The 12632-nt window shown below is 43.2% G+C and overlaps 1 protein-coding gene across 1 annotated transcript in view; it reads right to left on the reverse strand.

Annotated features, from left to right (window-relative positions):
- The window catches only part of LRRC72 (leucine rich repeat containing 72), a 37592-nt gene that overhangs the window by 19581 nt on the left and 5379 nt on the right, over positions 1–12632 (reverse strand). The window contains exon 3 of the mRNA XM_058678146.1: positions 9735–9804. The gene's annotated coding sequence lies outside the window, so the exon portion shown is untranslated. The remainder of the gene's footprint in view (positions 1–9734; positions 9805–12632) is intronic.

The raw sequence follows: 12632 nt of genomic DNA on the forward strand, positions 1-12632 counted from the left end.
CAGAAAATTGACTTATACGTCGTAGTCTGACATACACACAGTGGAAGTCCCAGAAGGAGAGAACAATGAATATGGAACTCAAAAATAGCTCAGAAAAGTGCCCTGAAGCTGAAAGTCATTCGCAGTTGAAATGTCTCCGATCTCAGTGCAATGGATTCAAGCAGATCCACACACACACATGCATATCAGGACAAAGTGTCAAAGTGTGGAGGCTTGGGGTCAGCAGAGTGGCATAACAGGTTAATCCTCTGCCTATGATGCCAGCGTCCCACAAGGGTACCTGTTCATGTCATGGCTGGTCCACTTCCCATCCAGCTCCCTGCTCACAACCTGGGAAAGCAGAAGACTGTCCAAGGCCTTGGGCCCCTGTCATCATGTGGAAGAAGCTCCTGGTTCTTGGCTCAGTTCTGGCTGTGGTGGCCATTTGGGGAGTGAGCCAGCAGATGGAAGACCAACCTCTCTGTCTCTTGTTCTCTCTGTGTACAAAATTTGCCTCTCAAATAAAAATGAGATAAATCTTAAAAAAAAATATAGAGGCTGGGAGTTCAAGGTTAAGGTGTCAGTAGGATCATACTTCCTTTTGAGGCCCTCTCCTTGACTTATAACTGGCCCTCTTCCTGCTGTCTTCCAGGGTGTACATTAGCAGGAAGGTGGAATTGGAAGCAGAGCTGGGATTTGAACCCAGGAAGTCAGAAAAGGGATGTGACTTTTCACAGGTGGCATCTCAACTGCTATGCCAAAGTCCGCTTTCTAGTGTCCCCTTCCTGTAAACACACCACTCACCTCGATGATCTTATCTTTTTTTTTTATGATCATTGTTTTTTTTTAAATTATTTATTATTTAACTTCATTAATTACATTATATTATGTGACACAGTTACATAGATACTTGGGTTCTCCCCACCCCTCCCCAAACCCTCCCACCATGGTGGATTCCTCCACCTTGTTGCATAACCACAGCTCAAGTTCAGTTGAGATTCCCCCATTGCAAGCATATCTTAATGTCATCCTCTCATCAAATGTCCTATCTCCAAATGCAGTCTTAGGCCGAGGTGTCAGGGGTTAGAGCTTTCACATGTGAATCTGGAGGGAGCCAATCATCCCATAACAAAAGGCAAATTAAAAAATAAAGAGTTTTCCTCCAGGGAATTGGAATAAGTACAATAAAAGAAAAAAATAGAGTTTAATACGTGGCTTACTTCTGAAGCGCAGGCTTTGTCATAACAATGCAACCAGTGAATATTGATTTAGCCCAAGTTACAACACAACCACATCAGGAGACCAGGGAACGGAAAGCTTGCGCGTGTGTGGCAAAGTAGGGGTAAGAAAGAGAAACAGCCACGGTCTTCCTCAGTGGGAACTGAACGGCCATTGTCTGTGAGAGAACAATCATGGACCAGCAGCAGTAGTAGAGTATGATTTAGAGACGGGCAGATATGGGTGTTGTGATCTCGGTTGGGGCTAGGTGTGTGGAGTTTGCCAACTGGTGAGATTACTGAATTCTCTCGCTTCAAGCACAGCTGGTTTTCTAAAAGCTAGCTGATCTCACTTGCTTTACTTTTTTTGGGAAGATTTATTTATTTCTATTTGAAAGACAGATTTACAGAGAGAAGGAGAGACAGAGAGAGATCTTGAATCTGTGAGTTCACACACTCTGTGGCCAGAGCTGGGCTGGTGCAAAGTCAAGGGTGTGGGAGCTTCTTCTGGTCACCTCCGAGGGTGCAGGAGTCCAAGAACTTGAACCGTCCTCCTCTGCACATGAACAGGGAACTGAATCAGAAGTGGAGCAGCTAGAATGCCAACTAGCATCCATATGGGATGCCAGCACCTCAGATAGAAACACCACAATACTAGTTGCTTATTTACTTTTAAAAAGACTTTGTGTTTATTTTTTAAAGTCACAATTACAGAGAGGGAGAGAGAGAGAGAGAGAGTGACAGACAGAAGAGACTCTTCCGGAGATTCTCTCTCCAGATGGCCACAATGGCTAGGGCTGGACCAGGCCGAAGTTCCGAGCCAGGCGCTTCAGCTGGGTCTTCCGGGGATTGCCAGTGGTCCATTCACTTCGGTCATAAACTAGATGGTTTTAAAGAATGAGGAGGTGCTTATCCTAATATTTATTTTTTGGTATTCATTTTTATTTGAAAGACAGATTTTTACAGAAAGAGAAGCATTCCCCAAGTGGCTACAACAGAAACTGGGCTGATCTGAAGCCAGGAACTTCCTTGGGGTCTCCCAGGTGGGTGGAGAGACATAGGGATTTGGGCCATGCTCCACTACCTTCCCATGTCATAAGCAGACAGCTGGATTGGAAGTGGAGCAGCCAGGACATGAACTGGCACCCATAAGGAATGCTGGTGCTTGCAGCTAGATCAGCCTGACATGTCACTGCACTGGCCCCATTACCCCAGTACTTATTCATTGACAATTGTGTGTGAGCTTTCTTGATGAGGATTTCACATATCTCTTGAGTTTTTCATGAGAATCCTTAAAGAATACGTACCCCATATCCCGTTCAAGGGGAAAGCTCTAGAGTGACTGTGTCATTCAGCACTTGTCTTAGTGACAGGACTGTAACTGTACCTGTGCTCACAGTTCCACTGCCATTAGTTAAATGACCACAGGCACTCGGACAGGGATTGTCCTTGCAATTACTGGTGTGTTTGCTTTCATTTCTTTCTAGCATGATTCAATGAGATATAGCAGACACTTGTCACAATCTTTTGGCTTCTCAGCATTCAAACCTCCTCCTTTTACTTTAACGAATTCCCTGTTTGATGAGTCATGGCGCTTGGGAACCAGTATCTACTGCCCGTTAGGGACTTGCAGCCGGCAGGGTGTGGAGGCAGAACCTAGGCCAAGCTGATGCAGTGTGTCCATCCTGAAGGCTGAATCAAAACCCAGTAACACCAAGACGTGGGGAAGGCTGGATGCTCACTGGTAATGGCAGAGGTGGGGGCAGAGTGTTTGTTTCCTGTAGCAGTGTAAATGGCGGCAGGGGTAACGCTGTGTTCAGCACCATCCAGGGCTTCTAGGATTTTTGTGTTTGTTGATTTGTTTGAAGAGAATAAGAAACCACGAAGGATCTCTCACCTGCTGGATCATCCCCTAAATGTCTACAAAAGCCAGGTTTGGACCAGACCTGGAGTTCAAGTACTTAGACCATCAACTTCTGCTTTCTCAAGCGCATTAGGAGGGAGCAGGATCAAAAGTGGAACAGCCAGGACTTGAACCAGTGTTCAGATGGGATGCTGGCATTACAGACAGTGACTTAACCTGTTTCGCCAAAATGCTGAACTTTATTCTCAAGTTCCATAACATTCACCCAAAAGGTTTTCAATAAATCATTTGTGGGCTTAAGGAAGAAGGATGTGTTGGTCAACTGAACTTGTCACCTTAACGCGTATGCCTATGAAGGAAAGCTCCTAGCTGTAACGTGAAATTAACAGAAGTTGACAGATTTGAATGGAAAAAGGGAAAATGCTAAGCCCAATATTATAAACCTCAACTTTGTAACCAGTGATCAATCACTTGTCATTTGTGATTCACTGACTAAATAGAAATACTGTATTAATGGGGAAATATTAGAATTTCTCTTGACTTCCCGTCAATGAACAATTGCTAACCAACCACCCCGAGCTGGAATCTGTGCTAAGTTCTGAGGTTATAACTGCAAACAGACGAGAAAGACAAAAAACTTGGCCTTTGCCACTGTGGAAAAGCCTGAAGTAAACATGCTTTATAAAGTACACATCACAGTGGAAGTGGGTGGATGTTTCATTCTTTAGAAGCTGGCCATTGAGGCTACATGAGGGGGGAAGTGCTATGTCTCAGGGAGGTTGGTCCAGGCAGCCCTCCCGTGGATGTGGACACTTGGACAGGCTCCTGGTGAGGGCCCTGGGCCGTGAAGCCTCAGGCCAAACAGCGCTCTGTTGCTTTGCCTTTTGACTGAGTAAATCCATTTCAAGAAAAGGCAGTAGATTGTTGTATGTTTGAGTGTTAAAATCACAGTACTTCTTCAACTGGCACAGAACTCCAAATATTAGTTGGGAGAATTTTCCTGATATAAGCTGGATTATATAAGAAAAACAAAAATGGAACATTTTGGTTTAACTTCAGTATTCCAAAATTTCTTTATGATGTTCTTACCCAGTAAATGTCTCTCTGATTAAAATTGGCACTTCAACAATGTTTAAAATAATTGTATGTATCTAATGCAAACATATCTTTATCCTAATGTTTTCCCATCTCACTTCCAAGTTACTGAATTTTTGAATATGTCCTTCCAAAAATGGATTGTATTTCTTGGTTAAATCATCTAAAATGATGACTGAGTCCTTTACTGCATGTATCTGTAAATTTTCCAACCATGCAGTGAAGGCTTATTTAGGCTAATTTATGTTGATTGTCTTTTTTTGAGGAGGTTTCAAATATTTGGCAAAGTGTAATTCAACAAAGTTGACACGGGGATATAATTAACGCTGCCAGAGGCAACAGGAATAACTAACAGGCCCAAGGATGTGGAATGCATGCTCATTTGTTTTGTCCTCCCACAGCCCTTACTTTCTCTAAATCATTTTCTAAAAAAAGTATGATGTGCATAAATAAATGAAAACATATCAAACATGCTTATGCACAGATAGATCTGATTGAAGGAGCCACTAAGATTCCTTGAGCCAGGGCCTGCTGTAAAGCTACCTACCTCCCCATCCTTATGTTGGTGCCTTCCCTATCCATGACCTGGGTTAGCCAGGGTCTGAAAATACTCGCTAGAAAATGCCAGAAATACACAACTTATAAGCTTTCAATCAAGTGTGATTCCAATAGCATGAAGAAACTTCATGCAGTCCTGTTATGTTTTACTTGGAATGTGACTCATCCCTCTCTCCGGCGTTTCCACACCAGGTATACTACCCTCTCAATAATCATTGAGTTGCTGCCTCTGCAATGCAGTCAGCAGTAGTGATATCCCAGTGCCTGCGCGCCATTAACCACAAAATTGGAGAAGTGCTGCAGCTGACTTGTGTCCTGGCTGCTCTGCTTCTGATCCTGCTCCCTGCTGAGCGTCCGGAAAAGCAATGGAAGATAGCCAAAGTGCTTAGGCCCTTGTCAGTCATGTGGGAGATCCTGATAAAACACCTGGCTCTTAGCTTTGGGCTGGCACAGCTCTGGCCATTTGAGGGATAAAGCAATAGACAGAAGATCTCTTTCTCTCTGTATCTCTGATTTTCAAAATAAACAAACAAATACTTTTGAGACAAAGAATTAGAATCTTTCATTAAGTCATTCACCAGATACGCATAATGAACTGAGCAGGGAGCAGCTGCAGATGTCCCACGTGGGCGGCAGGGATCTAAGTCCTTGAGCCATCATTGCTGCCTCTAGGGAGGCTCCCTGGCAGGAAGGGGGACTCAGGACAGGAGCCTGGGCTCAAGCCTGGCCTCCCAGACGTGCAAGCTGGGCATCCCAAGGAGCATCTTCACAACCACGCCAAATGCCCACCCCATCAATGTTATTAGAACTGTTTCATTCTTTAGATAATGAAGTTTGTAAAACTCTACTAGAAGGCTTTTCAAACTTTAATTTAAATGGAACTCATAAAAACAATCAGTTCTCTGGCTTTTTAGCTGTTTGTGTGGCAAGGGATTCCACAGGTTCTTCAGCAAATGCATATCCTAATCTGAGACAGAATGACTCCTGGGCCTGGCACTATACCTGAATTGGCTAATCCTCCTTCTTCAAGCACCAGGACCCAATATGGGCACTGGTCCATGTCCCTGCTGCCCCATTTCTCATCCGGCTCCCTGCTTGTGGCCTGGAAAAGCAGTGGAGGATGGTGCAAACCTTGGGACCCTGTGCATGTGTGGGAGACCTGGAAGAAGCCCCAGGTTTCTGGCTTTGAATCGGTTCAGCTCTGGCCATTGCAGCCATTTGGGGAGTGAATCAGCAGAATGAAGATCTTTCTATTTCTTCTTTTATCTATAAATCTGTCTTTCCAATAAAAACAAATCAATCTTTTGTAAAAAAAAAAAAGAACGAACTACAAAAGTACTACTGTACTCCCAGACAGCGAAGGAGAGTTACACTGTGGTCCCCATATCGTGAATATATGTGTCACGATTAGACTCTGAGCAGAAGCAGAAACAGTCACATGGAGGTGCCCTTCCAAGCTGTGCACCCTATGGCAAGAGAGGTTCCAGACTAACTTGGTGACAGTCACCACCTCCCAGACACTGTACAAGGCCATGTCCCCATCGGGAGCACTGGCGCTTAATGATTGCCCTCATTTTGTCACCAGAGCAGGTGCCCCCACATCTTTTGCCGTGGTTCACTAGCTCGATGCAAGCACAAAATCAGTCAGGTAGGATGCTTTGAGTTTCAGTAACTTCCAAGCTGCACTCAAACTAGCACATAGAGTAAGAACATTTTTCTCACACACTAGGTGCTGCAAGAGCCTTGGTTCTCGCACCTCCGTGAGTTCCTGTGATCTCTGCCCATCCCTGGTAGTTGGGAGGAGTGCTCTTGACCTTACATCCAGTATGAGAACCTCCTGAGGATGGCCATTCTAGTACTGTCTCTCGGGGATAAGGAAGGCTCTTCCAGAAGCATCCAGCAGTGTCGCCCTTATGTCTCTTACAGATGGGCTTTGGTTCCATTTGCTGAGTGGCCTCCTGGGGACAGTGAGATCAGTCACACTGGCTTAGACAGTTCTAGATCACCCTTGGAACTGGGTGGGAGGACCTGCTTGAGTGAAATGGAGGAAGACCATGGCATATCACACGCCATATCACACGCCCAAACCCACATTCTGCTGGGTAGGCAGGGAAGGAGAGAGAATGGACATTGAGCACACAGCTAATGTCTTTGCAGGTCTCAGTAAGTATTGTGCATTGAATACGTGAGCAAACAAAAAGATATGTTCCTTTGTTTTAGTACCTTATTTTCCCTAAATAGAACATAATTGAAGATATTCACTGAAATAAGAATGATACTGATCATAAATTCACATTATTCTTAACAATATGTCACAGTCCTAAATATTTCTCTCATGTCGATTCCTTTTTCACCACAATTCTCCATAGCATTGCTACAGGAGCTGCATAGTATCTTCAGGGTCTAATCTAATGTAATCTGGGTTTTAATGACAAATCATGATGAAAATTTTGTACAGAGACTTTGATGAGGTATGCTAACAGCTGATGTATCTGATTTTGTAAATGGAATCAGACTTGAAACTTCGAATCAGTGCAAATATTCAGGCACCTTCACACCCTATCAATTATTGATCAATAAAAAATGCGCAGTAGCCGATTCATTAATCCTGCGACCACATCATGCTTGTTGCAGGCCTTATAATCTTTCCATGTTCTGTGGCTCCAGCAGCTCTGTTTTCAAGGATAAAGTAAGTGATGATGATTCTGGAAATAATAGGGCTTATTGTGTGTAAGTTAGCAAGTGCAATACAGTGCAGTCTCTTATCATCTCTCTCTCCCTGCCTCCTTTGAAAATGAAAGAAAGCAAGACAGTTGATAATGCCCATAAGCCCCTTCTCTACCCATGGTGCACCTGCAAGCCCGTTGTACGGAAACTCGATGAAAGCACAGGATATCTACTCCCAGAAAGTTGAACAATCTTACAGTTCCCCAGTTAGACATCCATTTTAAATACAATGTAAGTATTTTATGTGTTTTTCCCTTCACAACCTGATACCACAAGACACACACAATGAGAGACTGGTCAAGTCTGCTTCCTCTGGTCATTTCCACTGTTTTTCAATCCAAGATCAAATGCTGTGACCTGGGCTAATTTTGGACAGACTGTTTAAAATGGCTTTGAACTTGCGTGTCCTCAAGTGGTCCAGACACCTTCCACTGCAATTGTTACTGCCTGAGCCTCGAAGGTATTTGTGTTTGTTCTCTTAGAAATGGCTTCAAGCTTATGAGTCTTTTGTTTTCAGTTAATACCGAAAGCACTTCCATTTTTTGCTTAGTTGGTTAAAAATAAAGACGCGAAATGCTGTGAAATATTGAAATGCTTTTACTGACGTGGCTCTTTCCCCATTCAGTGCTGCGAATCTGGGCTTCTGTTTAACAGGCAGATTCCTGCCAGACACTCAAGCAACTTCATCCGTGGGTGTTTGAGAGTCAAAATTCAGAATGCAAACTTGACTGTATTAATGTGCTGTGAACAAAATACAAGCGGTGGGGAAAAAGTTGAAAAAAAATCTCTACTGACAAACTGTAATGGTTGCCTGTGTTTGAGCTTCATGAAGTTCAGTCTGATTTCGGTGCTCTGTAGTAGCCTGGAGTCCCACACTTTAATCCCCATTGTGGACAAAAGGTGGAAGGGCACTGTGTCCAAACTCTGGCTTTGAAGAGGAGCTTCCAGGGACACACACGATGCATGACACTGAGGTCCCTACCCTGCAACCGGGAACATGTGGCCTGACATCTGATGCTTCCAGCCTGGGAGGTAATAATCCAGGACCATGTGGGTCCTAGAAGCAGAAGGCGGGCCCGCTTGCTTTTCCTCCACTTCCACACTGCCTCACTCCAGACCAAGCTTACGGAAAGCCAGGTTGGAGGGAGGGGAAAGAGAACAACTGCCCACGCCTTCCTACTTCATCCAGATGGCGGCATCAGCCCTAGCTGGGTCAGCAGTGGAGAGCATCTCACTGATGAGTGAAGAGTGATGGTCAGTTCCATATATGGTTCAGGGACTTACTCAAGTGGACTACCAGACTGTATGTGAATTAAGAGAGGATAAAAGCCAAAAGACTGCCAAATTTTCTTCCAGGAGCCTGGGAAAGAAATAACTTCCACTGAATGGCTTTGAAGTGGGGGGAGGCAGAAGGAAAAGCTGAGGCTGATAGCATATCACAGAATGTGTAACATATATATATATACATATGTGTGTAAATACTAACATTAAAATAGATAAGAGACAGATGAATAGCAATCTATAGCCATTTTAAGGTATATAGAACATGGTTGAATATAAACCAAAATTGAAATGTCTATGAGGAAGTCACAGGTTGTGGTTGAGAACCTGCATTTCCCTAGTAACAAATTGGTTAATCAATACCATGTCAATTAATGCCATAATGTTGTAAATGGTTGTAAATATTATGTTGGGTTTTTTACTTGATTGGGATGATACTCTGCTGGTTCTACCTTCAGACCAGAGATGGTCTCACCAAGAAGCCATTGAACTTACCAGGATAATAAGATACTGGACTTTATGATTGGTCAAAACCTCCAATGAAAGAATCTCAACTGAATTTGAACTATGGAAATGCAACAAGGTGGAGCAATCCACCCTGGGGCGGGGGGGAGGGTTTGGGGAGGGGCGGAGGGAATCCCAGTGCATAAAAAAATGTGTCACATAATGCAATGAAATTAATAAAAAATAAAAAAGTGTGTGTGTATATATATATATATATATATATATATATATATATATATATATGCCTAATATATGTTGCTTCAAAAATGTGATGGAAATATTAGTTTATTTTTTTTCGCATAAATGTCTTAAAATCTGGGCAAGGATTTTTTTTTCATAGCATGCACTTTCCATAACTACTTTGAATATTACACATACTGTCTATTTAGATTTCATACCTAGATTTAAATTTTAAGCTTAAAATATGGATGGATTTAAAGATTAGCTCTACAGGAAACATAACATGAAGATAGTAATATCAGTGATTTAGGAATGAAAGGCGATACTACCTTGTTGTGATGAAGCCATAAGTATTTTAAATTTTTAAACCTAGAAAGATCAATGACCTCTGTCAGTTCCCTGAAAAAGAAAGAAGAAAACAAGGTGAATGTCAACAAGGACTGACATTGGCCATGGTCCATCTCCTGGGGCAGGGCAGGGCTGGTTACGTGGTTGTATTTGAGAGTCAGGGGACAGGCCTGCTCCTTAGTCAGTTATCAGCATGATTCACCTGTCTTGTTAGAAATTCCACCATTATATCTTCATGAGCTTTAATTTAAAGGAAAGCATTTTACTGGTAGCGCAGAAAAATGTACCTCCTTAAGATTGAATTTATTCCATCCTCAAATTAAAAGCAGAGTTGACCAAGGACATCCAGATGGGAAAAGTCAGTAGAGAACGTTCTGGACTTTCAGGGAGCTGTGAGAAACACCTGCTGCTTCAGTGTTGTGTGCTGGAGGCTCCTTTTGCACTGGGTTCTTCTCTTGGCCAGATGGGAACCACAGGAGGCAGCAAGGGCAGAGGCTGAGTGAAGGGCCTTGTTGTCCCTCTGCTGTGGGTTAGTGCAAGGATCCAGATGTACTTCAGCTGTCGTGAACTGCGTGGGACTCTAGCTAAGGATGCTCTGGTCCTCACTGCAGGTGCTGCCCACTCAACAAAGGGACCGACCCGGCTTGGGAAGGGACTGTCAGCAGAAAAGCCCAAGCCTGGAGGAGAATCTGCTGTTTGTCTCAGATCTTGTGTTTCTCAAGGTAAAATCTCAGCATGCTAAACCTCTGTGCCTATATGCCGATAGCTGTCAAGCCCTTACACAGAGCATAAATGCAGGTACTTGTAAAAATTCACGAATGCATATGAGGGAACTTCAGACACTCATGACAAAACAGACTTAGGAAAAATTATACATCCTTTAAAATGTTTTTATACCAAAATAAAAATACATGTTTTCAATTTTCATAAGCTTTCGAAGTATGTTTACTTTAGGCATTTATTTAAGCACTTTAAAAATATTAATGCTAATTGTTATTACACATGTACACTAATTTATTGTAATATCCTCTCACTGATTTTTTAATCTTTGAATCTGAGAGAACTGGAATTATCATATATATATATGTAATCGTTATTATTGTAAATGAGAAGCATGTTTAAAGCATGCAGGCAAAATCAACCTTTTCCACTAAGTTTTTAACACTGAAAATTTTCAAGAGTAAGGGAAGTGGAACAGTACAATGGACACTTCTGAGGCCTTCATAATTTCAAATGCATTGCCATGATTTTCCCTTGCATTTAATCTATATCCTTACTGGGTGATAATTTTCATGAAAAATCACTTGCAGGCACGTTGCCGGGTTATACTGCAGTCTTTTCCATCCTCAATAACTCAGCGTGCACATCCCACCCCCCCAATTAGGACATCTTCCTGCATAACCACGTATCATTATCACACTTCAGAAGACTGTATTTCATTTAGTAATATCATCTAATAGATCATTCACATTCAAATCTGCCGGTGGGACCCTACATTTCTTTATGGTTTGGTTAAATCCTGAATCTCATCAACATTCAGGCATGGGATGAATTTAATCTTTTGAACATTTTCCTTCCTTTTTCCCCTGGACAATGAGTTTTTTAAGGGTTCAAGTCAGGTTCCTGATGATTGAATCCAAGACGGTTGTCTCATATGCAGCCGTGGCAATCAGTACCTGGGAGCACACGGTAAATGATACTGGCTTGTCCCACTCTCGGTGGGGAGGGAAGGAATGCATGAATGATGACAGTCAGCTGGACAAGCTGGTAGCTGCCGTGTCTCTCCATTGTATGAAGGGCAAAACTCAGAACATGCATCCGGGTCTCCAACACCTATTTACTCAATGACCTTACTTCAGTGACAATCCTTACTTGCAGATTTGTGTTTAGAAAGTGATATCTTGCCTTTCTAAAAATGACACAGAGAAAAGCAAAGACAGAGAAAGAAAGAGATCTTCCATTCACTGGTTTCGCAGCTGGGGATGTGCCAGATCAAAGCTGGGAGCCAGAAACTCCACCTGGGTCTCCCACACGGGTGACAGGGGTCCAAGCACTTGGGCCATCTTCTACTGCTCTCCTAGGTTCAAGAGCAGGCAGGTGGACTAGAAGTGGGGTAATCACCAAATACACCGCTCAGATATGACATACTGGCATTGAGAGCAGGGGCTTAGTTGACTGTGTCACAACACCAGTGCCAGTGATGTTTTTCCTGAGTGCTTCATTTCAACTGATTGGCTGGTGTTCTTTTGTAGATATCATCTGCCCTCCTCACTGCCCCATCTTCCTGTCATTTTCTTCCCCACCCTCCTTCATGTCCCAGTTGCCTCTTAAAGTTCACAACCCTCATCACTTGCAGTGGGGTGAAGTTTTCAACACCGAAACTGAAAGACACAAAGTAGAGCTTGGTCATGGCTACTGAAATGCACAGTGTGGCTGCAGAGTGCTGGCTGTTGGCTAGTGAGAACTGTAGGGCCTGAGCCCAGTTCCTCCCTTTTGCTTTCTCTTCCTTTCTACTGGGTTCTGACACCGGCACTGGCATCACTCTCTGGAAAAGCTCACTTTATCCTCTGCCACCTTGGGAAGTTCAAGTGGAGGCAAAGGAAGCTGTTAATGTAAACGAGGGTTCTTCTTGCTTCCCAGGAAAGCCAGAGCAGAGGTTGTCACTGGTCATGGCATGACAGCAGTTATTATTATTATAGCAGAGGGATAAAATGAGTTTATATTCCTAATGACAGCAACCATATTAACCATGCTAATGATACCTGGGGTGTCAACCGTGTCCTCTTCTAACTACTAACAACCCACTGCATCTTTACAGCAGCCTGCTAAGGCACTGCTAATGGGTTGTCTAACATTAACACAGGTTACACAGGTACAAT

Source organism: Ochotona princeps, chromosome 20, assembly GCF_030435755.1.
Source record: "Ochotona princeps isolate mOchPri1 chromosome 20, mOchPri1.hap1, whole genome shotgun sequence".
In the NCBI taxonomy this organism is placed as follows: Eukaryota; Metazoa; Chordata; class Mammalia; order Lagomorpha; family Ochotonidae; genus Ochotona; species Ochotona princeps.